At 39.5% G+C, this 22,220-nt stretch overlaps 1 long non-coding RNA gene across 1 annotated transcript in view; it reads left to right on the top strand.

The window, feature by feature from the left end:
• Positions 1–21,311, top strand: part of LOC138446324 (uncharacterized) — a 54,456-nt gene extending 33,145 nt beyond the window's left edge. The window contains exon 3 of the long non-coding RNA XR_011259270.1: positions 20,588–21,311. This is a non-coding gene — a long non-coding RNA (uncharacterized lncRNA). The remainder of the gene's footprint in view (positions 1–20,587) is intronic.
• The last annotated feature ends 909 nt before the right edge of the window (positions 21,312–22,220 follow it).

Raw genomic sequence — 22,220 nt, 5'->3', positions numbered from 1 at the left:
TAATCATTTGTCTTGAACTTGACTTGTCTATTTTCTTCTTGTTTGTGTGTGTACATGTGTTGTTGCTGTTTTTTGTTTTGCCTTTGCTCCTTGTCTTGTGTTCTGTTTGTCTGGGTTTTTTTCTTTTCTTTTTTTCTTCTCTGGCAGCATTTTGCATCTTGTGGGTTCTAGGTTCCCTGGCCAGGGTTCGGGCCTGGGCCTGCAGAATGGAAGGACCAATTCTAGGACCCTGAGCTGCCAGAGAATCCCAAACCCCAGGTAACATTAATCCATGAGAACTCGCATGGAGGCCTCCATGTCGACACCAAGATTTGGCTCTACTCAACTGTCTCCAGGCTCCAGTGCTAGACCCTTTCCGCCAAACAGCCAGCAAGGCAGGAACACGGCCCCATCCATCAGCAGACAGGCTGCCTAAAGACACAGTAAGCTCACCGATACACCAAACACACCACTTCATGCAGCCTTGCCCATCAGAAGAAAAGGGCTCCATCCACCAAAGAGCAGGCACTGTGATGAAAAGTCTTCTGTCAAATAGAAGTCCAGGGCCAGATGGTTTCCCAGGCAGATTCTTTCAGATGCTTAGAGAAGAGCTAACACTTATCCTTAAACTCTTTCAAAAAATAGCAGAGGAAAGAATATTCTCAAGCCCGTTCTACCAGGCCACCACCAGTGTGATACCAAAACCAGACAAAGAAATCACAAAAAAGAAAATTACAGGCCGATATCACTGGTGAATATAGATGCAAAAGTCCTCAACAAAATACTGGCAAACCAAATCCAACAACACATTAAAAAGATCATTCACCATGATCAAGTGGAATTTGTCCCAGAGATGCAAAGATTCTTCAATATATGCAATCAATGTGATACACCATATTACCAAATTAAAAGATAAAATCCATATGATAATTTCAATAGATGCAGAAAAAGCTTTTGACAGAATTCAACACCCATTTATGATGAAACTTTCCATAAAGTGGGCATAGAGGGAACTTACATCAACATATTAAAGGCCATTTATTATAAACCCACAGCAAGCACCATTCTCAATGCTGAAAACCTGAAAGCATTTCCTTGAAGATCAAGACCAAGACAAGTGTGTCCACTCTTGGCGCTATTATAAAACATAGTTTTGGACATCCTAGCCATGGCAATCAGAGAAGAAAAGAAGTAAAATGAATCCAAGTTGGAAAAGAAGAAGTGAAACTGTTACTGTTTGAAGATGACATGATACTATACATAGAAAATCCCAAAGATGTCACCAGAAAACTACTAGGTCTAATCAGTGAATTTGGGAACGTTGTAGGATACAAAAGTAATGCACAGAAATCTGTTGCATTCCTAAACACTGGCAATGAAAAATCAGAAAGAGAAATTAAGGAAACAGTCCCATTTACCACTGCAACAACAAGAAAATACCTAGGAATACACCTCACTTAAGGAGGCAAAACACTTATACTCAGAAAATGATAAGATTTTGATGAAAGAATTCAAACATGACACAAACAGATGGAGAGATATACCATGTTCTTGGACTAGAAGAATCAATATCATGAAATTATTATACTACCCAAGCCAGTTTACAGACTCAAGGTAATCCCTATCAAATTACCAATGGTATTTTTCACAGAACTAGAACAAAAATGTTTATAATTTGTATGGAAACACACACACACACACACACAAACCCAAATAGCCAAAGAAATCTCAAAAAAGAAAAACGGAGCTTGAAGAATCAGGTTCCCTGACTTCAGATTATACTACAAAGCTACAGTCGTCAACATGGCATAATACTGCTATAAAAACAGAAATACATATCAATGGAACAGGATAAAAAGCCCAGAGATAAAGCCTTGCACCTATGGTCACCTAAACTATGACAAAGAAGGCAAAAATATACAATGGAGAAAAGACAGGCTTCAATAAGTGGTACTGGGAGAATCAGACAGCTACATGTAAAAGAATGAAATTAAATACTCTCAAACACCATACACAAAAATAAACTCAGAATAGGTTAAAGACCTAAATGTTAATCCAGACGCTAAAAAAATCTCAGAGGAAAACATAGGCAGAACACTCTTTGATATAAATCACAGCAAGATCCCTTTTGACTGACCTCCTAGAGTAATAAAAATAAAAACAAAAATGAACAAGTGGGACCTAATTAAATTTAAAAGCTTTTGCACAGCAAGGGAAACCATAAACAAGATGAAAAGACAACACTCAGAACCAAGAGAAAATACTTGCAAATGAGGCAACTGACAAATATCACTAATTATTAGAGAAATGCAAGTCAAAAGTGCAATGAGGTAACACCTCACACTGATCAGAATGGCTATCATTCAAAAGTCCAACAACAAATCTAGAGAAAGTGTGCAGAAGAGGGATTCTCTTACACTGATGTGGGAATGGAAATTGATATAACCACTAAGGAGAATAGTGTGGTGGTTCCTTAAACAACTAAACATAGAACCATCTTATGACCCAACAAACCCACTACTGGGCACAAACCCAGAGAAAACCATAATTCAAAAGGATGCATCCGTCCCAGTGTTAACTGCAGAACTATTTACAATAGCCAGGACATGGAGGCAATCTAAATGTCAACAGACAGAGGAATGGGTAACGATGTGGCATATGGATCCAATGGCATGTTATTCATCCACAGAAAGGAATGGAAATGTGATTTTCAGAGATGTGCGTGGACCTAGAGACTGTCATACAGTGTGAAGTCATAGAGAAAAGCAAATATTGTATATTAATGCATATATGTGGAATCTAGGAAAATGACATCGATGACCTTATTTGCAAAACAGAAATAGAGAGGCAGACATAGAGAACAAGTACATGGGTACCTGTGGGAAAGGGCCGGGGAGTGGATGAATTGGGAGACTGGGATTACATATATACACTACTATGTATGGAAATGGTAGCCAGTGAGAGCCTACGGTGTCACACAGGGAACCCTACTTGGTGCTCCGTGGAAACCAAAACAGGAAGAAAAGCCTGAAAAGAGGTGACATATATATATATACATGGGCTTCCCAGGTGGCTCAGTGGTAAGGAATAACCTTGCCAGGCAGGAGGCATGGGTTCCACCCCAGGATAGGGGAGATCCCCTAGAAAAGGGAGTGGCAATCCACTCAGGTATGCCTGCCTAGGAAATTTCACGGACAGAGTAGCCTGGCGGGCTATGGTCCATGGGCTCCCAAGAGTTGGACACAACTTAGCAACTAAACAACAACAACCTGTGTATACATACGGCTTATTCACTGTGCTGTACAACAGAAACGGACACAGCAGTGTAAAGCAGCTCTACTCCAATAAAAATACAAATAAATTTGTTAAGCAAGTAAGAGACATCATTGTAAAGGCTTGAAGATGTCATAGTATAAGGTGTTCAAGAGGTTCTTAAGGGCAATGATAGATGCAAAGAGACCAGGTAAGAGGCTAACGCAAGAATAGGGAAGGCATTGCAGTAATATGGACAAGCTGATACTTGAAGAGATGGAATAAATGAATTTGAGGCAGTGGGTGTGTACTTCACTAATCATATCTGCCTCTGCCTGCACAAGAAATTAGCCAAGCTTTGAGAATATATTGAGACCGCTTGCTACCCAAAATAAGAGAAACTGGTGAGAAACCCATGGTAAGGATGAGAGAAGAGAGTACAGAATTATAGTTGGGTTAAAACAATTGAAATTCTGGCAGGATGATTCATGCTGCCACTTGGGGATTGATGGAAGCTACATGAGGGTCACCATGTTTTATCAAAAAAAAAAAAAGATTCTGGCCAGAAAGAGATCAGTCTTTATAGAAAATTGCTAGATACTGGTATACAAACCAGTTTATAGTATTGTAATGAGCTTCTAGAATTCACTTGTAGAGCTCTTAACTGCATATCACCATAAAGGGGATGGGTGTTTTACATGTGTATTGAAGCAATTTCTTTAATCTGTCCTCTGGCAAGGTGTAGCAAAGTACAGCTTTAAAAATTAGAAACTCCTCAAGTCAGATTAGGAATAATTCACAGCAAACTGCAGCTAAACACACTTCCATTCCACCTCATAGAGAAGGAAATGGCAACCGACTCCAGCCTTCTTACCTAAAGAATCCTGTGGACAGCAGAGCCTGATGGGCTGCCATAGGGCCGCACAGTGTCGGACACGACTAAAGCGACTTAGCAGCAGCAGCAGCATTCCACCTCAAACGCAAGAGGTCATTGAAATATATGTGATTCCTGAATCTCATTTGAGAAGAGAAAGAATGACAACACAGCCATCCTTTGGGATCAAGACCAGAGAAGGATACTTAAAAAGAGGAGGCAAAGGAGGCTTGGTTAGTTAGAAGTAATACGAGAAGGGTCACCATCTCATAATGTTGAAGCCTCCTCAGGGAACCCCCTAAGGGGCAGTTCACAATGTGGTTTTAGACTAGACTGTGATGTCTTTTTTTGTTTTTTGTGTTTTTTTTTTTTTGTGTGTGTGTGTGTGTCAGATTTGGTCCCCAGTGGAATTCTTGTGCAAATCTGGGCATTAATCTCTTGGTGCCTTAGAGACCTCAAAATGCATATGTAATTCACTGGCAAATGCAGTACTTGGGATTAGTGATGCCCACATGATTATTTCACTTGTAGCAAAAGGTGCACACATAAGGGAAAGAACCCAGTGGACAACCATTTCTCTTCTGCCATCTAGACACAAATTGTGGCGAATGCTGGAGATATTGTCTGAAACTGTTGGACTTGTTCCCAGTATCATTTCTAACTCCTTAGCTTTAAGAAGAAACTTTGATAAAAAACAATATCGTTAAGAGAAGCAACGCTATGCCTAAAGGCATCTGAATCATCTCTCTAAATCTAGCGGTAGATAAGGAAGCTGGAGTCCCTAGAGGAAAGTTTGGGTGTCCTCTACAGCAATTTGTAGGGGGAAAGAGTGACAGTGATCAAATAATTAAATAAAAGTTCTTCATCCAGTCAATCACTCAGCTATTAAGTGCCTATAGTTCATGCAGTGAACTCGGCTATGGAGTTAGAGCCATCGATATGGAAAACATGGTCCCTATCCCCCTGGCTGCTGCTGCTGCTAAGTCGCTTCAGTCGTGTCCAACTCTGTGCGACCCCATAGACGGCAGCCCACCAGGCTCCCCCGTCCCTGGGATTCTCCAGGCAAGAACACTGGAGTGGGGTGCCATTTCCTTCTCCAGTGCATGAAAGTGAAAAGTGAAAGTGAAGTCACTCAGTCGTGCTGACTCTTAGCGACCCCATGGACTGCAGCCCACCAGGCTCCTCCATCCATGGGATTTTCCAGGCAAGAGTACTGGAGTAGTTACCCTCAAATGAGACATATGAAAAACCAATAGAAGACAGAAAATGAGCAAGTATGTGAAATTATGTGTGTATATTAAAATATATACTATATATCCACTCACCGGACGTGAGTTTGAGCAAACTCCATGAGATAGTGAAGGACAGGGAAGCCTGGCGTGCTGCAGTTCATGAAGTTGCAAAGAGGCAAAGAGTTGAGTACGACTGAGCAACTGAACAACAGTATGTACTACACTATGCAATATATATAATTATTTACCAAATTATTATCGAGGGTTATGACTGATATTAATAAAACAAACTTGACCTAACTTGAAGATGTTTCAATAATGTGATAAGGGAAAGCTTCTTACCAGAGTGATGGTTGAGTTAAAGCTTGAATCGAAAATGTCATTTGAAACTAGGAGGAAGAGTCTAGAAACATGAGACAAAGGTAAGAGCTAAGATATTTGAGATGTAGTGAGGTGGGAAGTGTTCTGCAATGAGGTTGGAGGGTTAGAAAGCAGAAACTGAGTGATAAGACTTTATGGGTCACAGAAATTTGGGGTTTGCCCCAAATACGATGGATGTCATTGGAGACTTTCAGAGAGAAGAAATTCATGATATATATATATATATATATATATATATACATATATATATATATTTTTTTTTTAAGAAAGTTCTGGCTTCTGTTTTAAAAGTTCACTGTCAACTGTTAGTAATTATGAGTCCAGTCTGTGATTTGTTATGGGAGACCATTTGCGCAGGGATTATATTTGGACCTAGGACAACAGAAGTGGGTAGATTTGCCACATGTTTTGAGTTAGAAATGAAAGGCTTTGATGATAGACTCAGTGAAAGGTTTAAAGGAAAGGATGAATCAACTTTTCCCTTTAAGAAGGTAGGCAAATGATTGCACATTGTTGATACAGGGAAGAATGGGAGAATAAGGTAATTTGGATGCTGGGAATCAAGAGTGATGTTTTTGGCCCGTCAGTTGGAGATAACATGTAAGTTTGTAGTGGGTTTAAGAGTGTTTATTGTCAGGGGCTTCCCTGGTAGCTCAACTGATAAGGAATATGCCTGCAATGCAGGAGACCCCGGTTCAATTCCTGGACTAGGAAGATCCACTGGAGAAGGGATAGGCTACCCACTCCAGTATTCTTGGGCTTCCCTGGTGGCACAGATGGTAAAGAATCCACCTGCAATGTGGGAATTCTGGGTTCAATCCCTGGATTGGGAAAATCCCCTGGGGGAGGGCATGGCAACCTACTCCAGTATTCTTTCCTGAGAACTCCTATGGACAGAGGAGCCTGGCGGGCTACAGTCCATGGGGTTGCAAAGAGTCGAATACGACTAAGCGCAGCACAGCACAGCACAGTGACTGTCAGATGCTGCGGATACTTACCAAGTTCGGTAACTTGGTGGCATTAGCACACAGACGTTATACAGTGTTACACAATGTCATGGGTATGGAGGAGATCATTAGGAATAAAACTGTTCATTTGCACTTCAATTGGAAGGAACGAGGACCAGAAGGCATTACATGATGAATGGACCGGAGTAGGTGAGGGGAAGAGGGGAAGAAGTTCCAAGGTGAAGGAAGGAAAAAGCAGTTTTAAGAAAAGTGTGTACAGAGAATCAGGAAATTTGGGGGCAGCTGCCCTGTGGGATTCAGTTTGGGGAAAAAAGATGGATTAAGATGATTTTTGTGTGTGTGTTGTGTACTGTCTAACCTATTCCCTAAAGTTCCCAAGTGATTTCCCAAGTGATTTCAGAGAACGTATTCATGATTTTTCAGAGATTTCTTTATGAATTCATATTCATTTCCTTTAGAATGTTTGGCAAAGCGAAGACTGGTCTCGAGGTAACTAAGTTATATTTCAGTTGTTTGTATATTATTTCATTTAATTCATTCAAAAGCCGATTTTATTATTTTTCCCATTTTACATTTTTCAAATGTAAGATTAAATAGTTAGTTGGAGTTCAGAATGCTTCCCACTGCATTTTCAAGAGCAGAGGTCTTCCAAGCTGCTATCTTTTTAGGTGGCCGCTCCAGGTTTCTCTGATCCTGGACTCTTTTTTTCCAGTGGGATTTTGGGTTAAATGGCCTATCTGTCCAGCAACTATTTTCAGGGCCCCAAATAGATTTTCTGCCTTGGGAATTGATTCTCCTTTCACATATCTTTCCCTTAAAAGCACCATCCATGACTTTTTCTGTCATCAGTTTGGATAATTTATAAAGGTAAGTTTAATACATATTCTGTTTATTATATTATAAAAAATTAATTGATCATTTTGCTAATCCAGGTTCATAAGTAATATTATATAGCACACTTGTGCCAGAAATTGAAACAGTGAAATGTGTTTCAATAGATATATTTCATCTTCAAGGAATTGAGGCTTTCCCCATACACATCTCTCTGATACCCAAAGGTCATGTACATTGTCTAAAGTGTTAACATATTAGTCTTTCAGTCATGTCCAACTCTTCACCGCCCCATGGACTGTGGCCCACCAGGCTCCTCTGTCCATGGGATTCTCCAGGAAGAATACTGGAGTGGGTAGCCACTTGGACAGTGTCCAAGGTCACAGCTAAAAAATGGCAGCATCAGGAATAAAGTTAAATCAGTTTGACTCCAGAGTACTTGCTTTCCGAATTCCTAGCATAGTAAGTACTCAGTACAGGTTAGTTCCTTTCTAGTATTACTGCTGTTGCTTAGTCACTAAGTCATGTTTGACTCTTTTGCAACTGCGTGGACTGTAGCCCACCAGTCTCCTGTATCCATTGAATTTCCCAGGCAAGAATACTGGAGTGGGTTGCTGTTTCCTTCTCCAGGGGATCCTCCCAACTCAGAGATGGAAGCCATATCTCCTGCAAAGGCAGCTGGGTTCTTTACCACTGCGCCGTGTGGGAAGCCCTTTTCTAGTAAACATGAACTAAATATCTGGGAATAAAAGAAATATATATTCAGAGCCTGATTTGTAGTTATATATTTGTAATTTACAATCTTTTGTATTAAAGTTTATGAATATTGCTAGCTTTATTACCTACTTAATGAAATAAATAGTCTATTTTTTTAGAATTATGCTATCAATAAATGAGAAACAGCTACATAATACTAGAGAAGCTTTAGGACTGCTAAATCACATTACATTCTTTTAAACACATATTACTTTAATGCAAAACTTGTTTCCAGGAGAAGCAAAATGATCACTAGGACCTTGACAATCACCTAGTCCAACACTTCTCCCATACACACTTTTTATCAAATAATGATGATAAAAGTGCTTTGCCCACAGTCACATTACTAATGAAAAAAATTAGAACCACAGCTCAAATGTTCTGATTTTAATTTGTGTGCTCTTTCTAACACTTTTCAGTCGTTGCTGTTATCCATGTTTACCTTCTCTTTCAGTTCAGTTCAGTTCAGTTGCTCAGTCGTGTCCGACTCTTTGCAACCCCATGAATCGCATCACGCCAGGCCTCCCTGTCCATCACCAACTCCCGGAGTTCACTCAGACTCACGTCCATTGAGTCAGTGATGCCATCCAGCCATCTCATCCTCTGTCGTCCCCTTCTCCTGCCCCCAATCCCTCCCAGAATCAGAGTCTTTAGGATCTGAGATATTTGAAAAAGAATTCCTCTACCCTCCCACCCCATGATGTATAAGTTATTTTCTATGCTTTAGAAAACCTTTTTCTTTCAAGAATATATGCAAATTAGGTGTCAAATTTCTACCTTAGAGGTTAACTAGTTACACAGATATGCTAAACAAAAAGGTAAAATGGACAAAATGATTCTCACTAGCAATACAGAATGTTCTTTATATTGCTGTTTAATTAATGACATCTTAAGTCAGGCATTGTGCAAAGCAATGGAGTTCCAGCGTACATTCAGGGGGTGGTGAGGAATCACTTACAAATTTACCCTAACTTCTGCAGCCCACAAGATAATGCTCATTGGAATGTTTACTTTTGCCTTTTCATATTGAATAGTAAATATTCTGTAGTTCCATATATTGTTATGATAACTATGACAGTTTCCTGAACAATTTTTATTACCAATTCCTTTCAACCTCAGATGAACTAAGGAAATCATTTTATCATAGGCTAAGACATTTCTTCAATATAAAGGTAAATAGGAATTACTTTGACACAGTAGAATGTAATAAAGCAATTTGTGATCAATTTGAATGAGATGAGTGAAAAAGAAAACACAGTCTTTGGCCCTGGGAGTGTCTGCCTCTTGCTTTGATATCTTTTTGAACACTGCAGAGGCAAGTTGGGTCACTTCTCCTCCTCCCAGGCTGTTCACTCACCATCTGTCAATGTTGTAAAAATACAAAGAACACTGTATAATTATTTTCCTTGTGAAAAACATGAATGCAAAGTTTCTTAGAACTAAAACTTCCTTAGAGCTGCACAATCAGCTGCAAAATCTGCTTCTAAGAAATCTATGTAAAACTCCATTGCTATCTTAGCACTTATTTATCCTAATAGTAGCTTATCAAGGAAAAAAAAGCATATATCCACATAGTAAAATACTATGCAGCTGTTCAAAAAAAATGCAGGATGTTCAAAATATTTTGTAAAGTGAGAAAAACAAGTCATAAAAGAAATGTTATACCTTTTAGTAAATATTTAGAATGCTATACTATTTCAGTAAACTCACACATATACACATGAAAACAATCATTTTAGCAATAGAAACGAGTTCACTTCACAGCAGTGGGACGAAGAAACATCCTGTGTCTTTATTTTCCTGTCCCTCCAGGGTGGCACAAAATTCAATCTCAGTAATATTTACAGTGTTCCTCCTCCTTCCTAAGTTTACAAAAGAGTTCTGAGAGCTTAAAAATCATAAAAGTTTGGGAATAAACTCTGTGCTTGCACCTATCATGGCCACCGACACGATGAGACTTTCCCAAGCCCGAGTAGTATTTGGAGAGTAGGGGTGGCTTTGTTGTTCAAAGAATCCACTCATTCCAAGTCTACTGAGTCCCCAGGAAATCTGCTAGACGTCCAAGAAGAGAGTCCTCTCAGTCCCTTTCCATTCCCTCCCTGACTCTCTCCTCCATGGTTTCTGCCATCTTGGAAGGCACTGTGCGGGACTAGGGGCAGGACTCTGCTGACTACTGATCTATCACCTTTTCTCTTCAGCTTCTAGGGCCCTACTGCTTACTTCATGTTCAATTCCACTGAACCCTTCCTCTCCTTCCAACCCTATAACACAGCTTTATTATCTCTTAGGAGACAATTCAAACTATGTACCCAAGATAAGAATTAATTCTCTTTAAAGGCAACACAGACAGATATGCACAAGATTATTCGCTGAAGAAATATGCAGAACAACAAAACATTGGAAATAGCCTAAACATCTAAAGGAAGGCTAATTGAGCTGTGTAAAACTCTATACATGGAATAATACAGCAACGCAAAAGAATAAGATAATCTCTATGAAGTGGCAAGAAGTGATTTCAAGGATGTACTATTAAGCTACAAAAGAAAGATGCTTATGAGTACACATAGGAAGAAGAAAGAAATAGGAGTATATATGGTAAGTGGATAGATGCTATTAACACTAACTTTCACAAAAAACCTAAAACTAGATAATCTAAACTATACAATAATAATTATTATGTACAGGAGTAAAGAAAGTAGTAGAAGAGCTAGAAATAGGGATATCTCTGAATATATTTTAATATATATAGTTTTAACATTTGAGCTATAAAATATTTTTAATTAAAATAACTAAATCAAAAAAGATGTACAAAGTTAACCCTAAAGTTAAATACAAGCAGAAACAAATAAACCTAATTTTTAACCAAACTGATAGCATAAACACACAGGAAACATTAAATTAAGTTACTTGTAAACATAGCACCTTTACTGCTTATTCTTGGTGAGATAGTACAAAAAGAGAATTGCAAAGAAATTGTAAACTTTACATAGCAGGTTTGCTTCTAATTAGTACCATAGTCTAAATGCTTTATATTACACAAGAACCCATACACAAGTAGAATGATGTATTTGAAATCAGGGTTCTCACTATGGGGCAAAAGTGATATAAATTTGGAAAGAGGAGAAGATAAAGAATTCCAGTGATGAATGTAAATGGAAAGAACCCCTATGTACTCACCATGTTTTTAATGATCTATGTTCCAAACTGTCCACTGAAATAAGCTAGAAGCAATGACAACCCAATAGCAGTGAGCAAAACTAGTGAAAGGATTTGGTTTCAAAACACTATCTTTCTCTGAAAGAAAATGAAGCTCCTTGGAGAGATTGTTGATTCCAAGTACAGTCAGGGAATATACAAAGTCTAGAAAATCCTGCATTGAAGTGCCCAAAAGGTGATGGAGACCTGTCCAAAGATTCAAAAGCCAGCTCGATGGGCTCCCACTGGTCAAAGTGAAAGTGAGAGTAGCTCAGTCGTGTCCTACTCTTTGTGATCCCCTGGGCTATGGAGTCCATGGAATTCTCCAGGCCCGAATACTGGAGTGGGTAGCCTTTCCCTTCTCCAGGGAATCTTCCCAACCCAGGGATCAAAGCCAGGTCTCCCGCATTGCAGGCAGATTCTTTACCAGCTGAGCCACAAGGGAAGCCCCACACTTGTCAAACCACTTAAAATTTGAGCATCAGAAAGAATAAAGATATGATAGGTTATAACATATTGAATTTTAAAAATCCAGGAGACCATAATAATATTCCACAAAAAGTGGAGATATGGAAGGTAAAGTTTTCATTTAAATAAGAATAACAACTAATACATGTGAAAGAAATGAAAAACTTAGAAAACCATCCTTTTATTCAAATACCAAATTGGGACATTATTGAAGGACAGTTTATTCACTTAATTTCAAAATATTATACCACAGAGGACTTCTCGGTTGCAAAGAGAGAGCTGGGAGGAAGTCCTTTACCAAATATTCCAACTTAACATCACCAAAATGAGACAAACACGTAAACTTCCTGGCGGGACACAATAAAAAGTCCAAGACAGCACCCAGGTAACACTCCTGCCAAAATATTTAACTTGAATACAGGAATGAGGAAACTGCTGGACTAATCCAGCTTTGAAGGCATTCTACATACCAAGTAACCTATATTCATAAAAATATTGATGTTCTGAAGAACAAACAGATAGAGTCAGGAAGGCATAATTGTATTAAAAGGAAACAAAGATATTTGACAAATAAACACCAACTGTGATACTTCCTTGGGTTCTGCTTCAGGGCGGGGGTGGAGTGGCAGGGACTATCCTTGTTCTAAGGGTGTATGTTGTTGATTCAAGCTCAGTCGCTCAGTCGTGTCCGACTCTTTGCGACCCCATGGACTGTAGCCCACCAGGCTCCTCTGGCCATGGGATTTTCCAGATAAGAATACTGAAGTGGGTTGCCACTTCCTTCCCCAGGGGATCTTCCTGACCCAGATAGCAAACCCTCATCTCCTGTGACTCCTGCATTGGCAGGCAGATTCTTTCCCATTGCACAACCTAGAAAGTACCAAGGGTGAATGTGTTGAAGTATAAAAGGTCCAAGGTCACAATGTCTGCATGCCTATAACTTTCAAACATTTCGGTAAAGTAAATGTAAGAGAAAGAATGTAAATGTGGGAAAATTTTAATGATTTGTGAATTCAGGTGAATGTTATATGAATACTAATTATACTTTTCCATAGGCTTGAAATTTTTAAAAATAAAATGTTTGAAAAACAATTTTAAAGAGAAGGTAAAAGCATGATTAAAACAATCAAGGATAAAATTCAAATTTTGAAAATGAAAAGAGGAAGAATCAGTTGTTTTGGGGGCAGTGGCAAAGACGGATCAGATGGAGACAAGTACTTCTCATACTTTTATAATCACCCTAGGGCTTCCCTGAAAACTCAGTTGGTAAAGAATCCACCCGCAACGCAGGAGACCTCAGTTTGATTCCTGGGTTGGGAAGATCTGCTGGAGAAGGGAAAAGCTACCCACTCCAGTATTCGGGCCTGGAGAATTCCATGGACTGTATAGTCCATGGGCTCCCAAACAGTCAGACACGACTGAATGACTTTCACTTTACAGTTGAATATTATGTATAGCTCATTTCTCTGAAATTAATATGGTACATTAAAAATATAGGAGCAAAAACCTCCTGAAGCATCTAAAACAAAGCACAAATAAATAGTGAATGAAAAAAAGAGATTCGAGATTCTGTGTACAGAGTGGGGTTAGATATGGGTTTCTTCTACCAGCTAAATCACAGGTTGTCCAGCCCTTAAACCAAATCTGACTCCTGATCTAAATCAAACATACATTTGAAGTTTTAAAAAATCAAATATATTTTAGTGTTTCAATCAGAAAAGTAAAAAATAGAAAGGATTAAACTGCTCAAAGCTTAGCTTTTTCAGACCTTGTTTCATCAAATGAAGGCTATATAGGTTGGTTTTCTAGACAGAGGGAAAGCATAGATAAAATGAACACATAAAGAAAGAAAACCTGGTATATTCGTTTAAAATAGTACATTGGAATAGATGAGCAAAGTGTTTGAAAAGACTTATTTTCACTAGCCCGTGCTTATAAAAAGTATGAGCTTACTTTTCCAGGAATCATGAAACCCATTTGCTGAATCATTTGCTAATTCCGCTGGCGCCTCCAGAGAAATGTGTCAAGTATTTTAAAGTTTTCTAAACTCGGGTTCAGAAAGGTTAAGTAGCTTGCCAAGCAGCACAGCACAGCATAGCTCAGCAAATTACTGGAAAGAAAAAAAAAAAAAAAGAAAGAAGAATCTCTGTACTTGGATCTTGATTGAACTTAGAAGAACGTCAAGAATCTTTTCTGAGACCTTTACATAAACTAGAACATTTTCTACTTTAAAAGGAAAGGGAAGAACACTGGCTACTGCTTGAAAACTCTGTATACTAACTGTATTTGCAGAATTAGATCTATTTATTTTAAGAGGGTAATGCAAACTGACTAGTAACCTTGGGTTTAAAAAGGTTTCAGGACTCAAATCAAAAAAAAAAAAAGAAAAGAAAAGAAAAATCAAAGCTTTTTTGTTCTTATAATGCATATATATTTTTTTCTGTTTTTGAGAAAAGGCAGCCCACAGATTCTCTCCTGTCACTACTAGCAATTATGCCTTAAAGAAACAAAGACCTCAAACCCAAGTGAGTAGGCTTGAGTCTATTCCCCCTGGTTCTCTTATGTTACTGAAACGGAAGCATTGGCAGCGCCCACCGCCTCACTGCCTTCCTCCACACACATAGCTCCCATCCCCGGCAGGCATGGGAAAGAGGAAAAGCTAAGCACTTTGTGTGCTTGTTTGTGTAAATCTGGCCTCGCCTGATCTTACAGCAAGATCTGCAATATGAATTGGCCCCCACCCACAGTTTGTCCCACCCAGACCCAAGGTAACTGGCCTGCTGCACCCTTAGCTCAGTCAGTCTAGCTGTGGGCTGCCTCTGGCAAGATGCTGTGTCCTTCCAGGAGTTCTAAGCAGGATGCCTTCTACAGAGTGAGATTTTGTTGCTATTGTTCAGTCACTCAGTCCTGTACGACTCTTTGTGACCCCATGGACTGCAGCACACCAGTCTTCCTTGTCCTTCACTATCTCCTGGAGTTTGCTCAAACTCTTGTCCATTGAATCCATGATGTCCGCCAACCATCTCATCCTCTGTCATCCCCTTCTCTTTCCTTCAGTCTTACCCAGCGTTAGGGTCTTTTCCAGTGAGTCAGCTCTTTATATCAGGTGGCTGAGTATTGAGCTTCAGCTTTAGCATCAATCCTTCCAGTGAATATTCAGGTCGATTTCCTTTAGGATTGACTGGTTTGATCTCCTTGCAGTCCAAGGGACTCTCAAGAGTCTTCTCCAACACCACAGTTCAAAAGCATCAGTTCTTCAGGGCTCAGCCTTCTTTATGGTCCAACTCTCACATCCATACATGACTACTGGAAAAACCATAGCTTTGACTACACAGGCCTTTGTCAGCAAAGATATGCTTCTGTTTTTAATATGTTGTTTTTTGTCATCGCTTATTGTCCAAGGAGCAAGTGTCTTTTAATTTCATGGCTGCAGTCACCATTTGCAGTGATTTTGGAGCCCCCCAAAATAAAGTCTGACACTGTTTCCACTGTTTCCCCATCTATTTGCCATTAAGTGGTGGAACCGGGTGCCATGATCTTAGTTTGTTGAATGTTGAGTTTTAAACCAGCTTTTTCACTCTCCTCTTTCATTTTCATCAAGAGGCTCTTTAGTTCCTCTTCTCTTTCTGCCATAAGGGTGGTGTCATCTGCATATCTGAGGTTATTGATATTTCTTCTGGCAATCTTGATTCCAGCTTGAGCTTCATCCAGCCAGCGTTTCTCATGATGTACTCTGCATTTAAGTTAAATAAGCAGGGTGACAATATACAGCCTTCATGTACTCCTTTCCCAATACTGAACCAGTTTGTTGTTCCATGTCCAGCTCTAACTGCTGCTTCTTGACTTGCATACAGGTTCCTTAGGAAGCAGGAAAGGTGGTCTGGTATTCCCATTTCTTTAAGAGTTTTCCAGAGTTTGTTGTGATCCACACAGTCAGAGTCATTAGCATAGTCAGTGAAACAGAGGTAGATGTTTTTTCTGGAATTTGCTTGCTTTTCCTATGATCCAATGGATGTTGGCAGTTTGATCTCTGGTTCTTCTTCCTTTTCTAAACCCAACTTGCACATCTGGAAGTTTTTGATTCACATACTGTTGAAGCCTTGCTTGAATGATTTTGAGCATTACTTTGCTTCAGTTCAGTTCAGTTCAGTTCAGTCGCTCAGTCGACCCCATGGTCTGCAGCATGCCTGGCTTGCCTGTCCATCACCAACTCTCAGAGCCTACTCAAACTTATGTCCATCGCTTTGATGATGCCATCCAACCATCTCATCCTCTGTCATCCCCTTCTCCTCCGGCCTTCAATCTTTCCCAGTATCAGGGTCTTTTCCAATGAGTCAGTTCTTTGCATCAGGTGGCCAAAGTATTGGAGTTTCAGCTTCAGCATCAGTCCTTCCAGTGAATATTCAGGGCTGATTTCCTTTAGGATTACCTTGCTAACATGTGAAATAAGGTGGTTCCCATCAGCCAATGGCAAGCCTCTAAGAAAAGACAGGAGTACGCTGTCAGCAGCAACTGAATCACAAAAGCACAGAAGCAGATCTGGTCAGGGCACCAATAGTATCTATGCCAATAGCCAAGTAGCCACAAATCAGCGTAGATACTATGAATTCTGGGGAAGGAATTGGCACCCCACTCCAGTACCCTTGCCTGGAAAATCCCATGGATGGAGGAGCCTAGTAGGCTACGGTCCATGGGGTCACAAAGAGTCGGACACAACTGAGCGACTTCACTACACTTTCACATGCTCATGAATTACAAAAATGAAAATTAAAGCCCAGCGAGATACCACATGTTCCATATGTGTTTGAGAAGAATGCATGTTCTGCAGCTCTTAGGTATGGGCTTCTATAAACATGAATTAGGTCCAGTTGGCAGTCATTCATGTCTGTCTTTTCTGCTTTGCTGTCCACTTGTTTTATCAATTACTGATGAAGGATTGTTAATATCTCCAGTTATGATGGAGTACTTTTTCTATCTGGCTTTTAATTTCTGTCATTTTGCTTCCATGTACTTTGAAGTTCTGTTATTAGATGCACACACATTTAGGGCCATAATGGGTTCTTAGTAAGTTGAACCATTCATCATAGCCATTTATCATTATGCTACGTTTTTCTTCATCTCTCTAGCAATAGTCCTTATTTTGAAGTTTACTTTGTTATATTAATTGATGATTTGTTTCCACATTCTCTATTAAAAGACAAGGAAGGAAAGAAAGAATGAAAGAAAGAGAGGAAGAGAAGGAGGGAGGGAGGAAGCAGAGAATTAAGTCCGAAAAAAGCAGTCCCTTGGCGTATCTCTGTGACTGAACAACAGTGACAACCTGGCTGCCTAGGGAGGGGTACTGACACTTGGCGACTCATTGCTCTCGGGGTTTCACTTGTGGAAACTCCCAGAAGGACTGAACAATAAGCAATGAGTCCACTTTCCAGAAACCACGGTTCATGTGCTCACTTAGTTCTTTTCATACGTACGGTATCCTTGACTTCATTTATGCCTTGTGGTTTAGGCTTGGTCCTAGTATATCTTCATCTGGATACACAATCTCAAAATTCAGTATCCAAAAAAAGACAGTCATAGGATCAGCATTTCTTTCTTTTAGGTTGTGGAGATAGGAGGTGAGGAGGGAAGGCTGCGTCTCAGCTATGTCTTGTACAGTATAACAAATGTATGTTTTGAAGAGTTATTTCCATTTTATTTTTGAAAGTTTTTTAAAAAAGTTTGATAATATCCAAATCTGTTACAATGGCTGGGCATCCATCCAGGTTTCCTAATGATGATACGACATGTGTCCTTTTGTAGTAATTTGTAGCTGATATAAAACTACATAATAGAGGGATTTTTAAAAGCACATTTATATGGTAAAATAATTCTGAGGTAGTTTTTTTTAAAAAATAGTGTTTCTTTGGCAACATCTTCATGCTATTTTTACTCTAACAATTTAATATGATAGACTCAAATTTGCACAGTCTCAAACCCTGAACCAGAACCTGGGTTTATCCAGGTTCTTCCAAAACTATACTAGACACATTTCTCATTAGGCATCTGTTTATTCCAAAACATACACATACACTGGGGATAGAATTAGATAACACTTTTTTGGCTTCCTAAATGGGTTAGACTCAGTAAATATGGTACTTGCTTTTCAACTGATTCTGCCATCTGTCAGCAAACTTCTTGCTTTTAGCAGGGGTTTTTCTTGTGATAATTTACAAGTTGTTTCTCTTCCTTTGTTCTTTTCAGGAAGATACGTGTCTTTAAAATTTAAAAGGGAAATAACCATAAAATAAATTCATCCACAGAATAGAAACAGCAGAGACCAAATGACTGTTGGAGAGTTAAAAGGCACATGAAATTTAACCACAGAAATTGTTTTTTTTTTCCTCCTGGGGAGGGAAGGAGGGTGAGTCTCAACATTCTGCAGGTGACTCCGCCATCCCAATTCCAGCTGGGAAGCATCTGTAACAAGAGAAGCAGTCCACAGTGAAAGGAATTCATTTCTCAGGAAAAGATGTAAAACAAGGAACCCCAGGGTCAGGGAAGTTTCCAATAAAGCCATCTAGTTCAGATTCTGCACTCTGCCATGATCATAGCTGCTAACTTTTAAACAGAGCTTGCTCTATAGATTATACTCCTAGGGTTGATTGTAGTTGGTGTCTGACCCTGCCTCCCTGAATACCCTTGGGAAGTTACCTAACCTCCTCCAGTTTTCCCAAGAAGCAAGTAAAACAGCATAATGTGTTTAGTATGTTATCTGACATCTATTATGTGTTCAATATTACAGTGAAAAGTGTTAGTTCCTCAGTCGTGTTGGACTCTTTGTGACCCAGTGGACTGTGGCCTGCCAAGCTCCTCTGTCTATGGATTTCTCCAGGCAAGAATATTGGAATGGGTTGCCATTTCCTTCTTCAGGGAATCTTCCCAACCCAGGGCTCAAACCCAGGTCTCCCGCATTGCAGGAGGATTCTTTACCAGATGAGCCACAAGGGAAGCCCAAGAATACTGGTGTGGGTAGCCTATCCCTTCGCCAGTGGATCTTCTTGACCCAGGAATCCAACCGGGGCCTCCTGCATTGCAGGCGAATTCTTTACCTCCATGGAAGTCCAATATTATGGTAGCTAGGGCTTATAGATATTTTCTTAAGAGAGTGACTGCTTTGAGAGGATTATATCTTTTTGACTTTTACATGCCTATTTCCTTTCCCCGTACCCAAAATGTAATAGGCAGTTAATAAATGTTTGTCAAATGGATGGATGGATGGACAAATATATAATTAAAAAGTCGCTTTATTTTTATCTGATTCTCAAAGCAACCCTGCGTGCATGCCAAGTTGCTACAGCTGTGTCCAACTGTTTGCAACCCTATGGACTGTATCCCACCAGGCTCCTCTGTCTGTGGGATTCTCCAGGAAAGAATACTGGAGTGGGTTGCTTTGCCTTTCCTTTAGGAGATCTTCCAGACCCAGGGACCAGACCCTCATCTCTAAGTCTCCTGCATTGGCAGGAGTGTTCTCTACTGCTAGCACCACCAGGGAAGCCCCAAAGTAACTGTACTAATTATTATTTCTCAGATCCTATAGGTGAGAAAACCAAGGCCCTGAAAAGTTCTGTGACTTGGCCAAGCACACGTGGTTGGGGTGGGAGGGAGGAGCAAGATTCAAGAAGGAGGGGACGTACATATACCTATGAGTGATTCAAGTTGATATACGGCAGAAACCAACACAATAAATAACTTTTTAAAAAATGAACATAAAAATAGAAAAAAAAAGATAATGTACTGGCACACACCAAAAAAGGGAAATTAATTGAGACTCAAACCCAATTCCAGGCATTATTCTCGTTACTAGGAGAGTTCCTGAAATGGTAGCAGGGTTAACATTTAATCCATTTGTCTGCTTTGTATACATGACTTTAAACATTTGCTTAACATCTCTTACTATCTTTATAGCTCACAAAATAATTTGGCTTTCATCTATATGGCTTGAGAAATGTGGGGTGTTGTTTCAGATAGCGGAGGGGGGGGCGGGAAATGACAGTATTTTCAAACCAGGCTTTTTCCTTTTAATGACTACAAACTTAAAACGTAGTCAGAGAAACTAAAATCCCCTCTTAGTTTTATCTTTTAAGAAATCCATAAGTATAATCTACTGTTTACCAACTGTAAGAATTATACACATGTTATTTCTATTTCTTAAAACAAACTGCATGATTCTATATTATTACTCACAGTTCATGGGTAAGTAAACCGAAATTCAAAGAGTCCAAGTCAAAGTCTGCCTAAAAAGTGCTAAAGCTGAACTGATCTGAATTTTAAGGAGGCTCTTCCTGATGCCAGTGCTATCAAACTGTAACATGTATGCATCTGTTAAAAGTGCAAATTCTGGTTGTGCGAGTCTGGGTTGGAACCAAAGGGACTTCATTCCTAACAAGCATCTAGGTGATGTCAAAGCTGCTACTAAATATGGACTACGCTTTATATAGCAGCTCTTTACCACACTACAACCTCAAATTCAGAGACCCAGGCAGTCATCTGTATTATGGCCAGAGTTCTGCTTATAAGAATAACATTTAGCTTTATTCTAGCTTGTGTGGATAACTTACCAAAGTAGTCCTTTATATATTACCTAATTCAGAACATTTCCCTTTTATTTGCAGTCCTACCACAGCATAGCAGAAAATTTGGAGTGGTTGCAGTTGAAGACTTCTTCATCAGCTTCTTTAAATCAGAAGACTGTATAAGGACTCAGCAGTTATGTTCCTAAGTATGAAAAAGGAGGGAAAAAAATAAGAAAACCAATAGTTAACATAAGCAGAGAAAGAAGGAAAAAATGTTAAGTAGTGAAGCAGAAAGCTTATGGTGCAAGGAGAAAAAAAAAATAGAGAGAGAGGCCTTTCTTAGCCACTTCAGGGAAATTTCTGAGGAAATTCTATGCAGGAGCAAAAGAAGCATGACAAGGGAAAAAGAGGAAAGAAAAAGCTATAAAGGATATTTGACATCACGGTCTTAACTAAACTGTTATGCGCAAGTGGAAATCAATAGAGACTAAATATTTAAGCATAATGACTGCCTAAAAGCGATGAGAGGGATTGGACGCAGTAGCTATCCATTTTATTGAAGCTGTTGATGGAAATGAGACAGGAGATCCTGGAGAAATAACAAGTGGGGCAGAGTTATTATGGAGTGAAATCAGAGAGGATTAAGAAAGAAGATCCATGAGTCAAATTTCAGCATAGACCATGAACAGGTCAAATCGAAAAACAGCCAAGGAACCAATAATAAATCTAAATGGTTATGGGCAAAGTGTGGAGGCAGGTGGAGGAGGAAGGGAGAGAAAAAAAAAAGAGGCCAAAAGGCAGAAGCAAAAAAAAAAAAAAAAAAGACGGAGGAGGAGGAATAGTGGTTAATCAAATACAGATTTCAAAGAGTCTTATGTCTTTTCATTCCATCAGTAAGGAAATGGGGCTCAGTGGCCAACAAAATCTTGAATACTTAACTATTGACTTAGAACAGAGCACAAATATAAAGTGTCAGTCTCTCAGTCATGTCCAACTCTTTGTGACCCCATGGACTGTAGCCCACCAGGTTTCTCTGTCCATGGAATTCTCTAGGCAAGAATGCTGGGGTGGGTTGCCATTTCCTTCTCCAGGGAACCTTCCTAATCCAAAGATCGAACCCAGGTCTCCTGCACTGCAGGCAGATTCTTTACCATCTGAGTCACCAGGGAAGCCCAACATAGTCATGGGTGAGATCAAAATTATCCAGAAAGTAAAATAACCATGTCTGGACAAGATGAGCAAGATCTGGAGAAAGGATCTCTGCCCGCCGTGTTGACCCACCCTCCCCCTCCCCCCTCCCGGCTGCCCCTTCCAGGCTCTTCCCTAGGGCTTTGTTTCTATGGGATTCTGTGAAGAGAAGCAATGTTTCGGTTAAGTGCTTGCAGGTCACTTGTTCACTGATATCAGAAGCCATGGAAAGACAGGCCAGAGGAGAGAGGAAGGCATAGATTGACATTAACAACTTTTATGTACAATAAAAATTGTACATAACATTTGCATTGTGTGTTTTATGCTTGATCTAAAATGTTTATGTATTTTTTGGATGCAGTTTAATATGCAAGAATAATAAGCTAATATTTTATTGAGCACTTACTGTATCCTTAATGTTAATTAAATATTCCACACATTATCTCATTTAATTGTCACATGAACGCTAGGTGGTGGACATCACTATTATCTCCCTATTATAAATGAGGAACAAGAAGTTTAAAGATGAGACATTAAGGGAGAT

Source organism: Ovis canadensis, chromosome 9, assembly GCF_042477335.2.
Source record: "Ovis canadensis isolate MfBH-ARS-UI-01 breed Bighorn chromosome 9, ARS-UI_OviCan_v2, whole genome shotgun sequence".
Lineage (NCBI taxonomy): Eukaryota > Metazoa > Chordata > Mammalia > Artiodactyla > Bovidae > Ovis > Ovis canadensis.
Note: the sequence above shows the minus strand (reverse complement) of the source record. Positions and strands in the feature narration are given on the sequence as shown.